Raw genomic sequence first — 6,535 nt, 5'->3', positions numbered from 1 at the left:
CCACATACAGCACTGCCAGTGCTGCATGTGATATAGTGTGAGATTATCAAGATTCATATCTATGAATTGATTAAATGATGTTTTAGACATGTTGGCTTAATTAGTAGACATTATTTTTTAAAAAAAATCTCATTCCAAAAGAATTTCATTAAATGTGAAACAGCACAGATATTGCATCTGACAGTCTCTACAATTCTGTTATTATTAACAAAATAAATCATTGGTGCAAGCTGCAGTGTCCAGAGACACAATGCATGACAACAAAGATGAAAAATCAGTGCTTCCAGCAATTTCTTGAAAACATAAATTATGCATAAAATTTTCTAGGTTTTGATATTAGCAGAGCAACCTATTACATATCTACTCAGAAGTAAAATCCATATAAAAAGTGGTTGACATCCTGCATCAGGAAGCATGCATCTAGCTCAGTGGTTCTCAACCTGTGGATCCCCAGATGTTTTGGCCTTCAACTCCCATAAATCCTAACAGCTGGTAAACTGGCTGGGATTTCTGGGAGTTGTAGGCCAAAACACCTGGGGACCCACAGGTTGAGAACCATTGACCTAGCTACATCTCCATCCATCCACCATTTTATTTATATCTCACCTTTTTCACACACTGGTACTCAAGGCTGTTTACAAACACAGAAAATTACAGTGAAAAAATCAAAACATGCAAAATTGAGATTGGAACAGTATTAAGAAACAACATGATTAAAACCATTTAATGCCTTCCTTTAAAACAAAGATTTAAAATAGTACAGCACCATAAAGAGAGCTTTCTTTTTTCTTTTTAAAAAATCGATTCCCAAATGCTTGCTGGAAAGGAAACACATCAAACAGTGGATTCTGATTACAGGAGTATGCCCTAAGTGTAAGAATTACCTTGTTTCACTGAACAAGCTTTTTCAAGCAGAATTAAACTGTCTATTTCTAGTGGAGTAGTTAAATAATGTTCACATTTTCTTTTTTATCCCTAAAACAATTTGGGATAAATGCTCGCATAATAAATCAAATAAACTGTTTATTGTTAATACCTTTCTCAAAGGGAAAATACATTTGAAATAAACACGTTAAAAGCTTTCATTTTTCATTAAGACTTATGATAATCGGCAACAACAGTTATTTGAAATAATACCCTTTCCCCCCCAAAATAAAACCTACTCTGAAAATAAGACCTATCATGATAAACTAGCTATAGTTTTTTTAAAAGTCAATTTGGAAAAATAAGACTCCCCCTGAAAACAAGCCCTAACGCATCATTTGAAGCAAAATTTAATATAAAACCCTGTCTTATTTTGGGGAAAACAGGGTAGTTTATTAAACAATTTCTGAGGGTAGAAAGAAAGGTTACAATGAGCACAACCATGAAGCAAAAGCCATCAGGCCAATCTTTATTAAAATTTCAGTTGTCTCTACAGCCTTTATATTCAACATAACTCAATATAGCAGTTTTAAGACTCCTTTGTGGAGAGAAAAGGCAATATATAAATACAAATAATAATAATAATAATATCTCAACATCATAATATTGTAGGAACTTATTCTGAATCAGAACATTGGTCTATCCACCCATTATTGTCAACTTGGACAGTGGTCACTTTCCAAAGTTTCAGGAAGAATTCTTTCTTAATCCTACCTGGAGAACCTAGGCACTCCCAGATGGTATCCCATCCAAATACTAATAAAGTCTAACCTTGCTTATCTTAAGGATATCGGGTGCTTGAATTTGTTTGGGGCACTGGATCCAAGTCTTGGAGGCATACGTAAAACTCCAGGACTTTTGATTAGCAAGGATTGTGGTGTCACCAGCCCTGTTTTTAGACTTGGCTGTTCTCTCTGAGTTTATCTGTGACCCCCATGTGATGAAATTGACTTCCGTGTGATGAAATTGATTATTTCCCAATAACAACCCCTTTTCTGCCACAACAGGTTGTTGAGAGAGGAATAGGAAATAGGTGATGAATGATGTAAAAAAAGAGAGACAGATTTCCTCCAAGAATAGGGTGGGAGATTTCACATGACTTCTCTAGGGACTATCCCATGGGAAGAAGGAAAGGGGGGAAGGGGAGGCTAGCAGGGGAAAGCATTCTTAAGAGTGGGGACCTGATTTACCCCAACAAGATCCATCTTTGGGGATGGGCAGCAATTCCACATCATTTCCCCATCTTCTTCCATTTTCCACTGCTTCCCGCTGCTTTCTTCAATCAGTAGGGGAACACACAACTCCTGAAAATAGACTCCTCTCTCCGTCTTCACACACTGGCAAGACAGAAGTGATGGTACATCAAGGGATAGTCTCTGTTTTGCTATAAGAATGGTATACATATATTAAAAAAAACAACTTAAATGTATATACTCTCATGTAGGTTTTAACGTGTGTATTATGGTATGCTAGTATTATTGAGTATTTTCTTTACAGTCCCAACTGGGTACTATCTTATTATGAAACATATAAAGCAAAACACACATAAATCTCCAACCGAAAACAGTCCACAAATATGGTATATATACAATTATACAACCTTATTATGTAACATATAAAGTAAAGCATACATCAAACTCAACGGAAAACAGTCCACAGCTGTTGTGTGTGTATAAACAAAACTATGCAACAACAAGTAATCCCGGTACACTGCCTCATTTCGGGAAGTCCTTCTTCAGGTTGTTGATATTTATGTGAGATCTTAAACAGTCTTTTGATGTATGGCAATTTTCTTCTTACTGTGATTCTCAGAATCTTCTACGGTATGTTGCGGATATATTGCTGTCTCTTTAATCTTAATTACTTGCTTGGTCCTGCTTCAGTTCAAGGCCTTTCAATGTAGTCAATTTCTAAACATAAACATAGGTACATACTAATAGTAACTATGATAGTTATACCAAAATAGATATATATACACACCCCATATGTTTTCCAATTCTTAATCTAGTACATAAAAGAGTTTACAAAAATACAATTGACTTACACATTGTTACTCTTGCAGGGCTCTGTGTTTTTTCAAAGTTGCAAGTGCCCTATGGCTTGTATGGTGAACTGAAATACTCTACTCACTAAAGATAACAGGTGAAATCAATCCTATCATTCAGCCCTTTGCGGAATACAGAGTTTAATTTAAAGGTCCAGAAAGACTCCCTTTGTAGAAGAATTGTAGAAGAATAAGGTTGTCAAAAAGAAAATCCTTCACCCTGCACTCTGTTGATAAATGCCTTTCTCAGTCTTCTTTTTGTGGCAGCTGTAAAATGGATAAGACTTTCTTACTCTTTTTTGTTTCCCATTGCACCAATCAATGCTCTTTGATGATGATGATGATGATGATGATGATGATGACAATAATTTTATTTTTTTACTTGCCTCTCCTTGTGGCTCGTAGCAGGTTACAACATAGTCAAAACACATAAGGATGCCTCTAGTCTTCTAGAGTAGGTTTTAGGGCTGTACACTGGGCTGCAACAGAGAGGGGAGATTATGCCCACCTGTTTCCACTGCTGCAAGCCAAAGAGATATACAAACAAAGGTGTTCACAGTTATGCTTAATACTTTCCCTTGTTATACAGAATATGATTTAGTCACGTGTGCTTTCTGTCAAATTCTACATTTTTTCATGTGAAAATAGACTTGATCTGATTATTTGTCTTTAAGATTGTCCATTACTTGAACATGAGCTCAAAGGTAATAATCTTTATGCATACTTGAACATGTTGTTTGCTTGGAAATGCTGTTCCTGTTTCCCATTATGAAGGAAGGTGCTTGTATTAACTGGCAAGACTAGAGCTGGTTGACACTACAGTTGGGACCCTGTTGAGGTATTATATTGATATAATTCTTAGTGAAGTGAATGCAATTTTACAGGTGTAAGGAGGTGGCCTATATCCCCAGATTCAAGCAATTTCCTATTCACTTCGTTAGCTAGTATGCAGGGATAACTCCACCCCACACAACCCAGAGCTGCCATTGGAACATCACTGAAACATTGCTGCTACACAAATCTATGACACTAAGTTAATGCTTGGTAAAGCATGGGAAACTAATGCTAACTGGCTATCTCACAGCAACCACAGTCTTTTCCAACATCCTTAAATGGCTGTGGAAGCATCCTCTTCTAAAGAAGTTGGGAAGCATTATTAAAGCACATATTTATCTATCCACATTTGTGATTTTGAATTTTGTGGATTTAATTATTCACAGATTTGATTAAAATATTTTCAATAGGAATCTCTAGGTCTTCCCGTATGACTCTATGGACAACTTCCTCCAGTCATGCTGGAAGACCTATGACCTCATCACACAAGTAGGTTTTGGCCCCTTGCTCATCTTTGGCCGTGAAGCTTACCGAGCGCCATCACATGACACAGGCCGTGAAGCGGTATAAAGGGAGGTAAATCATCTTTTGGATAGCTCCAATTGAGCTATCCATGTTTTTCAGGCCTTTTCCCCATCTGATGGGGGAAAGGACAATGCGGCCATGCGCGTTGCCACCCTTTCCCCTACCTGATGGGGGGAGGGATGGGGGCTATGTGTCTTGCCCCTATGCCCCCATATGATGGGAGAAGCAGGGAGGGTGCATGGGTCTCTCGAGACACCACACACACCTTCCATTTCCCTGGTGATTGCTGGTGAATTGGAACAAAATAGAGGAGGGCACCTGTATGATGAGATCCCTAGAAATTTCTAAAGAGAACACTTCTAGAGGAATCCGTAGGTCTTTCAATGCGATTCTATGTTCAGTTTCCAGCAGAAGATGACTATAGAATAATGCTGGAAAACCTAGAAATTCCTAGAGAATTGTTCTCACAAATAAAGAAAATACTGATTTCATTATTTGCAGTTTTTCACTTTTGTGTACCCCAGTGAATGTCGAGGGCTGACTATATCAATTATTTCCTTAACCACCCTGCTGTTTGTCATGCTTTGCACTACTGCTCCTGTTTACCTTTGCAAGAATTTTCCTAACAGGCCAGGTAGAGAGCCACTGTGATTAGCTAAAGGCTACCTGCTGAGTTGATCGCCAAGCTCAAACCTGAATATGAGTCAAGTTATGAATACGAGTCAAGCTGTGTGCAACACTTTGTTTTGTGTGTGGGTATTTCTGCTTTTATAAACACATGAATGTATTGGCTTACTGTGGATTTTGGAATAAATTGTTGGGATATTTATCTACCAAAGCAAATATGCATGTTTTTGCAAGTGGGAGGGTTTTTGCATTTGAAAGCACATACAGCCACCACATTTGAATGCTTTCTGGAAGATATTCTTTTGGTGCTATTTGCCAGCCGAGCAAGTTCCATGTGGGAAGTAAACCTCTCTTTTCGCCAATACAGATATTGGCGAGACACAGTACAATATTTTTTGGAAAACACAGGGCTTTTTTTTAAAGAAACATTTTCACCCCCACCTACTCACCCCCAAATCCTGGTGAGGAACAGCAGCCATACATTATCTGTCTAATGAGCCTAATGGAGGGCATCCTGATGATCTTACCTTTCTTTTTTCCTTCTCAATGCTGTCTCACTTCTTTGCAATAGAAATCTTCCCTCTGTTCCCTCAACTGCATGGCTTTCATTAGACATACTCATATATTCTGCTTCTCTTTTACAGTCTGTTTCAATTTCTAGGCTAGAGTCCCTTCTGCATCACATTGATGAGGCTTGAGCCTTCTTGGGTACATCTATACTAGAAATGGTACCCTTTAAAATTACTTTAATTACCATGGCTCAAAGCTATTGAATCAGGAGATTTGTCATTTGGTGAGGCACCAGCACTCTGGCAGAGAAAGCTAAAGACCTTGGAAAACTACAACTGCCATGATTCCATAGCATTGAGCCATGGCAGTTGAAGTTATGCATTAATTCTACAGTGTAGATTTGTCCCTCATGAAACTTCTCTTGAGAGACAGTAAAACTGTACACTGCTGAAGCCTTCCTGTGTTAGGAGGGAAGTGTTCTACAATACATCCACTCCCGTTGGGGGTGGGGCTTCAACAGGAAGTCCAGTGACATCATGTGATGGGCAGTGTGCCCATCCATCAATCCACCATCCCTTTAGTGTCTTAGGACACTAAAAAAGGTAAGCATGATAAGATCCTTATACTCTTACTCTTCAACATTTTTATTTATTACTTAGATGATAAGGTAAAGGTAAAGGTTTCCCCTGACGTTAAGTCCAGTCGTGTCTGGGGGTTGGTGCTCATCTCCATTTCTGAGCCGAAGAGCCAGCATTGTCCGTAGACACCTCCAAGGCCATATGGCCAGCATGACTGCATGGACTGCCGTTACTTTCCTGCCGGAGCAGTACCTATTGATCTACTCACATTTGCATGTTTTCAAACTGCTAGGTTGGCGCTAGCTGGAGCTGACAGAGGGCGCTCACTCTGCTCCCCGGATTCGAACCTGTGGCCTTTCAATCTGCAAGTTCAGCAGCTTATGGAATATAGGGACAGAATTCAAAGGGACCTGGATAAACTAAAAAAAAATGGGCAGAAATTAAGAATATTAAATTCTATCGAAAGAAATTCAAACTTCTACATTTAAACCAC

The 6,535-nt window shown here is 38.6% G+C and overlaps 1 long non-coding RNA gene across 1 annotated transcript; it reads right to left on the bottom strand.

The window, feature by feature from the left end:
- Positions 1–1,374: 1,374 nt before the first annotated feature.
- LOC103280302 (uncharacterized) lies at positions 1,375–3,424 on the bottom strand. The gene is made up of 2 exons (XR_010002330.1): positions 2,969–3,424; positions 1,375–2,834 (listed from the first exon to the last, which is right to left on the bottom strand). It is a non-coding gene; the product is annotated as an uncharacterized LOC103280302 (long non-coding RNA).
- Between the last annotated feature and the right edge of the window lie 3,111 nt (positions 3,425–6,535).

Source organism: Anolis carolinensis, chromosome 1 (assembly GCF_035594765.1).
Source record: "Anolis carolinensis isolate JA03-04 chromosome 1, rAnoCar3.1.pri, whole genome shotgun sequence".
Lineage (NCBI taxonomy): Eukaryota > Metazoa > Chordata > Lepidosauria > Squamata > Dactyloidae > Anolis > Anolis carolinensis.
Note: the sequence above shows the minus strand (reverse complement) of the source record. Positions and strands in the feature narration are given on the sequence as shown.